The following is a 9,377-nucleotide window of genomic DNA, read 5'->3' as shown; positions in this document are numbered from 1 at the left end:
TATAAGATAAGATATGATACGATAAGATAAGATAATAAGATAAGATATGATAAGATAACGTAATACAAGATAAGACAAGACAAGACAAGACAAGACAAGACAAGATAATATAATATATGATAAGATAAAATATTTCTTTATTGATCCCTTTGGGAAATTCAGGCGTCATAGCAGCATGGGAGGGGGGAGGGGTACAGGTATGGGCAGGGTAATAGAAGAAATACATAATATAGGCAATAAACACAATAGTAAACACTATAATTAACTCTGAATATAATAATATGAAGAAAAATAAACAGTGTAAACAAAATGTGCTGATGAGGTTCTGTTATATCGAATATACATTCAAATAAAATAAATATAGGCAATATATTCTTATTTTTTTTAATAATCTAAATATATACTATGATGACTAAAAGTAGTAAGGTTCAGGTGGGGTCTGTACCCTAACTGACATAATATACATACACATACAGTACATACACATATATTCACACATACATATAGATCGGAGTAGCACAAAATTATCAAGGACATTTTCGTGAATATTGAATCCGAAACTATTGAGCGAACGGGACCTTGCCTAAGCTGCAGAAAAAACCATAAGTGAGTCATTTCAACCTTGCGCCGATCACAGCTGGAAAAGGTAAACACATTAGTCGCTGGTATTATTCATGGAGACGATTGAAGAGCACGAACAAGTCAATAAGTCAGAGAGAATCAAGCCAAGGTGAAGTGTTTGATTGACTGTGCGAGACACCGGGGGAATCATAAAACCTTATAGGTTTACACTCTCTCCCCTTAAGCTCTGTCCCTCAAGATGGGGTATGAGTTGGTACATCACAAGACCTAGAGCATATATTATCATACTACATTATTCATCGCTTGTCAGCGACTTGAGTGGCAGAGAAATTAACTGGAGTCGGTAAGCACATACAGTACTGAACCCGCGGAACAGGGAAAGTTAGTCGTTTAAAAACTGTGTTGGATGTTTAGAAGATCAGCCGGAAAGTGACGTCTGAGAAGAGGGGTTGTCTGTGGATTTAAAGGACCGATCTGTGATTTAATGTAACCTAGTCCTAATGAGTTTAGCCTTAACACCAAAAACAAGATGTAGGAATGGAGAGATCACATGTTCTCTCTCTCTCTCTTGTTAATTGGCTGAGCTCTTGTTTCATGGTCAATTATGAGAGGGTAAATGTATATTAGCTGTCGTTTCTGGCTGTAAAAGTGACCTTTATAATTTTTTTTATATAGCGTTTATCCAAAGTGTTTTAAAAATATTTCTTCCTCCCATTCACACACCGACAGTGGAGGCAACCATGCAAGGTGCCAACCTGCTCATCGGGAGAAATGAGGGGTTAAGTGTCTTGCTCAAGGACACTTCAACACGCTGCCCGGCAGGAGCGGGAATCGAACCGAGAACCTTCCGATTACCAGACGACCCCTATACCTCCTTAGCTACTGTCGCCCCAATCTATAAATCAAACCCTTCAAGAGTATATGTATATTAGATTAGATTAGATAAAATTGCATTTAACCAGAGTGCAAATGTAACAGTAAAGTGCAATAACAAAATACAATGTATAAGTGATTAAACTGGAGTATATATAAATGAGGGATTATATGCAGGTATATTCAGACAGAAATTGATATATATATATATATGATAAACATGAATATATGTATATATATGGTATGTGCAGCATTATTGTACATAATATCATACAGAGTTATATGGGTAGACATAGTACAAGGTGGGTAGTTATTTATATTATAATTATAGGGCAGTTATAGACAGCGGAGGCAGTAGATAGGTAAATTGTAGTATAGTCAACCCTACATAAGTATGTACTGTAGTAAAATAAAACATGTGGTTTGGGGCTTTAAGCCCTGTAACACCATATAGACAGACATGAGTGTGGGTAAAAATGCTAACTTAGTTCAGTTAAATCACCCTGTTAACCTTAATCGTATTGTGCACACAAAGGCTCAAAGCAGTACCAATTCAAGCAAATACACACACACACATGCATGAGCAAATTGAGCATATTATATACACACACACACACACACACACACACACACACACACACACACAGACAAGTAAAATGGCCACGATTAGGTCTTTAATGAGTCAAGTGGAGCGGCGGAGTGTGCGTCAGGGTTTCAGTCACACGATCTGTTGACACCTCCTCCTCCCAGCAGGGGAGTAACAGACTGGAAGCTGAAGTGACAGATCTCACCCTTCACACACTCTCTCTCTCTCTCTCTCTCTCTCTCTCTCTCTCCTGGCAGACGGATGGGGCAAGCAGATCCAGTGGTGTAAAGGTCAAGCCACCTGGTTGTCTGTGCTAATGGACTGACCAGGAGGGAAGAAGTTCCCAGAGTAGACACCGGATTCCACTGTTCTCACCTCACCGTGTTGGGTCTGGTCTGGTGTCAACAGAACCCTCTTAACACCAACACTCCCCCTCCTCCCCCTCTCTCTTTCTATCTAATTAATGTTATTAATAATAATAAGTTATTATTATTCAAACACATGCACACACACACACACACACAATCTCTCTCTCACACATACACACACTCTCTCTCTCACACACAGAACATTGAACTGTCCACACACAAGCACACATGAACACACACACGACACGCACACTGTGCACGCTCACACACGAGCAGCCACTTAACACTTTAACATGAGCGGGCACACACTCATGTCGCACACACGCACACTTATGGCCAAAGGAAAGGACACTTTAAATTAGAATAACAGGAACAGTGTATTGCACTACCAAAGCTAACTAGCAAGCATGTCACACATGCGCTGTAAATAACTATGTACAGATACCGAGATGTCACTCCATGTTACCTGCTATCTGTTACTGCACAATGTTGTTTCTTCTTTGATTCTATTATATGTACCACTGTATTGCACATCGTTGCGGGCAAGACCACCCGCATTTCATTGTATACCTGTATGCCGTGACAATTAAAACTCTTGACTTGACTTGACTTGACACAATCTCTCTGTCACACACACAATCTTCCTCACACACACACACACACACACACACACACACACACACACACACACACACACACACACACACACACACACACACACACACACACACACACACACAATCTCTCTCTCACACATACACACACTCTCTCTCTCACACACACAATCTCTCTGTCACACACACAATCTCCCTCTCACACACACACACACACACACACACACACACACACACACACACACACACACACACACACACACACACACACACACACACACACACACACACACACACAATCTCTCTCTCTCACACATACACTATCTCTCTCACACACACACACACACACACACACACTCTCACACACACACACACACACTCTCACACACACACACACACACACACACACACACACACACACACACACACACACACACACACACACACACTATCTCTCTCACACAGACATACACACACAAACACAATCTCTCTCACACACACACACACACACATACAATCTCTCTCACACACACACACACACACACACACATACAGACAATCTCTTTCTCTCACACACACACACAACATTTCTCTCTCACACACAATCTCTCTCACATACACACAATCTCTCTCTGTCACACACAGAATATCTCACTCTCTCTCACACACACACACACACACACACACACACACACACACACACACACACACACACACACACACACACACACACACACACACACACACACACACACACACACACACACACACACACACACACACACACACACACACACACACACACACACACACACACACACACACACACACACAATCTCTCATCAAATAACAAAAGACAATCTGCTAATTTACTTTTGTGTCAAGTTAATATGCAAAACAATGGGTCTCATTTTCAAATGTTTTTCTTTCATATGTGTGCGTACAGAACATATAGTAGCTCCAATTACTTTTAAACTTTGTTGTGCAGTGGCACTGGTTGGTCGCACACACACCTGTTTCCATAGACCTGTTCGCTGTATACAAATATACCGTGTTCGAGCCAATCAGCAATACCAACTGAGTCACGTGACTGAGTTGCCTCGGACCTGCGCGAGCTGCTGCGCTAAAAGAATATGACGAGGCTCTATGGAGAAACCATGGCACTCCCCTGACTAAAAGTTGTTTCAAACGAAAACGTCTGGATGTCATTTTGCCAAATCAGCTTGGCTGTGAGTGTGAGTCTTTCACCTTTTACATATCTAGCTTTGGCATGGATTGATTGTTTAGATCGCCAGCATGGCTAACAAATGAAAATAATATTATAATAATATATTATATTGTAGTCTGCCCCTTTGTTCTGACCAGGATTACGTTCCTTTCTGCCCCGGTGATGCGTGTGCACAATGAGTCTGACGTATACAGCGAACAGGTCTACTAGTCCCTGCAATGGCTTCTCCCTCCTCCAACCTTTCCCTGTATCACTCTGCCTCTGGTTCACCTGTTTGATTAAATTGCAGACATTAAGACAACATAATTTGGACAGTTGGTTGACATGTGCATCAAATATAATTTAGCATTCATTAAATTCATGATGAATAGTCCATCTGAACATATATACTATGCACTATGATGTGCCCTAATTCACTTTACACAATGGCACTCAATATTGCACCTGTAGTTTCTTTTATGATGCTTTTTCCTGCAATGGCCTCTCTCTCCTCCATCCTTTCCCTTTCTTTTTCTGACTCAGGTTAACCAGTTTGTTTAAATTGCATTAAAACAGATTATATGGACTATTGGTTGCCAACTATTCAATATGATAGGACTTAGCAACATAATGTTGCATTCATTGTAACTAGCACTAGCAGGCAAAATATTGCTAAATGATTTTATTGAAGTTAATGAATAGCAAAGTTACAGTGACTTGTTGATGGATCAGAACAGTGGGAGAAAGCTTAGTTAGCAAAGATAATATTCATAATAATAATGACTTTTATTTGTAAGACGCATTTCTCAAACTCAATGCGCTATATCTAAAGCTGAAAAGCTAACGTAACGTAACGTTAGTTATCAGCTGGGAGGCATCTCGCCAGCGGCCAGCTATGCTAGCCAACATTACCTTAAACTTATACCATACCAAACGAGACAGTTTTAAATAAAGGCCAACATAAACATCATTTTTTGCTTTAGTTTATTTAGCTAGCTAGCTGACTAGCTAGTAAAGTTAATTGTATGTGACACAGCGCCTCTCTCTCCACTCTGCTTTGTCCCTGCTCTCCCCATCTTCACCAACAGAAACTGATTTAGGACTGAACAGGTCCATTATTTTTTTTACATTTTGCGGAATCTTCCAGAAATGATTTTCTCTTTTTTTCTCTGCCTTTCTCCGCACAAAAAGGAACGTAATCCTGGTCAGAACAACGGGTCAGACTACAATATATTTGCATTTGTTAGCCATGCTAGAAATCTAATCAATCAATCCATGCCAAAGCTCACACTCACAGCCATGTTGATTTGGCAAAATGACATCCAGCCATTTTCGTTTGAAACAACTTTTAGTCAGAGTGTCGTGGAGGTGTAGTGGTTACGTCATTGCTGTTTCCGGCCAGTCCACCTCGCAAAATTGCAACGTATTTCCCCATTGCCCATTTCTAAATCGTCTCGTTTAAAATAAATAAAGCGTGAACATTTGCATTGTGTACCTTTCTGTTCGTATTCATCCACAATCTATTAGCTCAACATGAAATATTCGCAATTAATCATAAAAAGAAAATCGCCAAATTTTATTTCAACCAAAAATGCTTAAACAATAATGGTACACAATAATAATTAGTGTTCAAGTTCAAGTTCAAGTTGTGATAGAAGGGAACTTATTTTGTGCAAAAATGGAAAGCTTTCCAAATGTTCATGAGGCAGAATTGTTACAATAGCCGATAATCCATTTTCCCAATGATAAATCCCTATACGGGTGGCCTTTTGCTTTTTCCAAATCCAACAGTGCAAAAATGCTTCCGCATTCGTCACCGGAAATACCGTAGTGGCGTGCGGTAATGCGCCTTTCATTTTCCTTCACGCAGCGCCCAGCGGCGGCGTGCTCGCTCAGGTGCGTGCGTGCGCCGGCGTGCTCGCGAGGTGCTCGCGAGGTTCTCGCGCATGCGCATGAGATCCCGCCTTAACAATATATATAAGTCACCGCCCCAAATTCAGTATCCAGAAATAGCTTAATTGGCAAGATGCCATGGCTGTGGATCCTACAGCTAGTTGCTGTTGAGTTCGAATCCCGTCAAATATATTTTTTTTAACGTGATTTTTTTTTAACGTGTATTCTTTCGCCGGTTAAGGTTAGGCATGGTTAAGGTTAAGGTTAAGGTTAGGCATTGTTTCGGAGTTGGTTAAGGTTAGAACGGTTAAGTTTAGGCGCTGTTAAGGAGCTGGTTAAGGTTAGAGTTTGTCAAAGAGAATGGCAATATTCTTTCTATGGTTAAGGTTAGGCATGGTTAAGGTTAGGCATTGTTTCGGAGTTGGTTAAGGTTAGAACGGTTAAGTTTAGGCGCTGTTAAGGAGCTGGTTAAGGTTAGAGTTTGTCAAAGAGAATGGCAATAGACAGCCTATTTCCGCGCGACAGCTCCCAAAGCGGGCCTGAAAAGAAAGGCGCTTTACCGTAGTGGCGTGCGGTGACGAATGCTTCCCTCGCAGGCGGTCCAAAGTGACGTCAGACTACACCTCCCTATACAGGTAGGGGGCAACTTAGTCACGTGACTCAGTTGGTATTGCTGATTGGCTCGCCTCGAACACGGTATGTTTATAAACAAAAAACAGGTCTATTGATCCTGTGGTTTGTGAGACTGATAGTGGTGCTTCCCGTGCTTCTACTACTAGCCTGCTCGAACCAGCTGTGGCTGTTACATTGAAAGGTGCAGGATTTGATGTCGCATCAACAAACGTGGATAATTTGGGATCTATGAATAATATGTCTGTTTAAAAAGATAAATAAAACACTAATGGAGATGGACAGGCCCACCGGGAACATTCCTGAATTTCCCGATGGCCAGTCCATGCCTGGATTCAAATGTATTGTCATAATACAGCACAGTACAATGAAACTAAGTTAGTTTGGCATCCAACCAGAGTGCAGAGTAACAGTAAAGTGCAATAATAATATGCAATGTACAGGTGATTAAACTGTATATAACATATAAATTAGTACTATTGAGTAATTGTGCTAATCATATATATGTGTACAGAGTTGTAGTATTAATATGTACAGTGATACCGGTATAAAGACACTATGGTAGTAAGTCAGCAGCATAACGAGTAGGTATATAGAGATAATATGGTTTCAGAGATGAATCTCTGAATGTGTTTGCTTGTGTTTTAAGGGCATGTGGTTATCTTGTCATGTCTACATCGACCTCTAGATGGCAGTGTTCACCACGCTAGGCTACACGTACTCAGACTGGATGCTCCAGTACCGCTGCAACAGCCAGCAGCGGCAGAGGAACTCGTATAGAGGAACACTGTATGTGGGACCAAGTGGGATATATGCCTTGCCTATTAATTCTACGAGCAAGTGAATGAATGGCGATGGGTTGCAACTTTGATGCATCGGATTTCTTTAGCCGTTCCTAATTCTCAGAAGTTGTGTGACCTTCAGTTAAAACTTATTCGGCCTGTGATCATTATAATTGTGTATGTTATATTTCGAGGTAATACCCCCCCCCCCCCCCCCCCCCCCCCCACCGAGTGACATGTGGTGCTTTCATTACTAGGCACATGGTTAGGAATAACTGGAGGTTCTGTCCGGTTTGAAGACATTGATGGTTACAGGACAATGATTAAGTGTCTGAAACTGCGCTCAGTGCTCATTGACAAAAGCTCCTCTGACCGGTAGGAATCATTATACTATAAACCACTTCAAAAAACCCTAACAAGGTTTAATTTGCCCAGGCATCTGCCAACAAGTATAGTTTGCTAAATATTTTCAAATGCCTTTTTTTTCATGGCCAAACCCAATTAGCAGGTATCATCCTACCTGACGATATAGCTCTGGTTTTATCAGAACGTCTGAATCAGGCTTTTTGATATGTTTCTCTATTATGCTGATACATTCGTATACGAGGCGGTGAGGGGGTTACGGTTAGAGGACAGAGGCTCCTTTCTCTCCATCATCATCATCATCATCATACTCCAGCCCTGGGGGTCTTGGTTTATAAGCATCTCCTCCTGCAGCAGCAGCAGCCTGCAGCATCCCGTCGAGCGGTTTGTCGAAGGGGGGGGGGGGGGGGGCGGGACATACAGCTCCTCTCGGTTCTGCAGGAGTGAGTGACGTTCCTTCGAACCAATCGCGTCGCCGCTCGGCGCCAGTCTATGCGACTGCGATAGAGAGGGCTGTCCAATGGGGTGAGTCAATGCGGTGTACTTCACCCCCCCCCCTATGGGTTTACACAGAGTTAGTGCAAGATATTCCGTTCTGGGAGAGAGAGAGTGAGAGAGAGAGAGTGCGAAGGATGAACGGTGTACAGACTGCAGCATTGGCATCATTCTGAGGAGCGGACTTCGTGTTGTATGTATCACCGGCACCGCCAGATCGGACCGGCGTCCCGAGGCTTATTAAACAGTCTCTATACCCCCCGTGCGTAAAGCGCCCTTTATCGGCTCTACCTTTACATGACATTTGGCGACGCGCGTTCTTTTTTGGGGACCATGTGAACTTGACACATGATGATGATGCTGATGCTGGGACACTTGCGCGTCTCCTTATTGCGTTCAGTTCGTCGGCACTGTCACCTTTATTAAAACAGGTAGTCGGGAGGAGACACGCTTTTTTCCTCCGTGGGACCTATATGGAAGAAGATGCGCAGCGACTTGGGGACCAATTTGTTCCAAAGGGAAACTCAACGGGAGCTCTAGTGATTATTACCTGGCGATGCCCGCGGCCGGAGAGCGACGCTGACAGACGCAGTTCTGCAGGTCACCATCATCATACATGAGAGATCGTGTCTTTGCTCTTCTTTAAGTTGAATGGGAAACGGGAACTGTGGTCTATTTAGGCTTAGAATTGAGCCTACATTGGTGTGAGTCCCACCGCTTTTATAGCTGGAAAAAAACGGCTGCAGCTGTACTGTACGGAACCTGTTTTTTCTTTTGGTCCTGGACTTGTGGTGTATCTGGATATAACTGTTATTGACCAAAAAGGAATTACTGCACAAGCTTTCTGTCCTCGTTGAGGGGGAAAAGACAGCGGGATAAGAAGCAGCCATACATTGAGATTCTCCACAGCTCTGAAAATGATTTGGGTATGTATGGAGAAGGACATGATATATCTTTCCGAGTAAGGAATTCAAATTGTATTAG

The sequence above is a fragment of the Notolepis coatsorum genome (assembly GCF_963971535.1).
Source record: "Notolepis coatsorum genome assembly, chromosome: 2".
Taxonomy (NCBI): Eukaryota; Metazoa; Chordata; class Actinopteri; order Aulopiformes; family Paralepididae; genus Notolepis; species Notolepis coatsorum.
Note: the sequence above shows the minus strand (reverse complement) of the source record.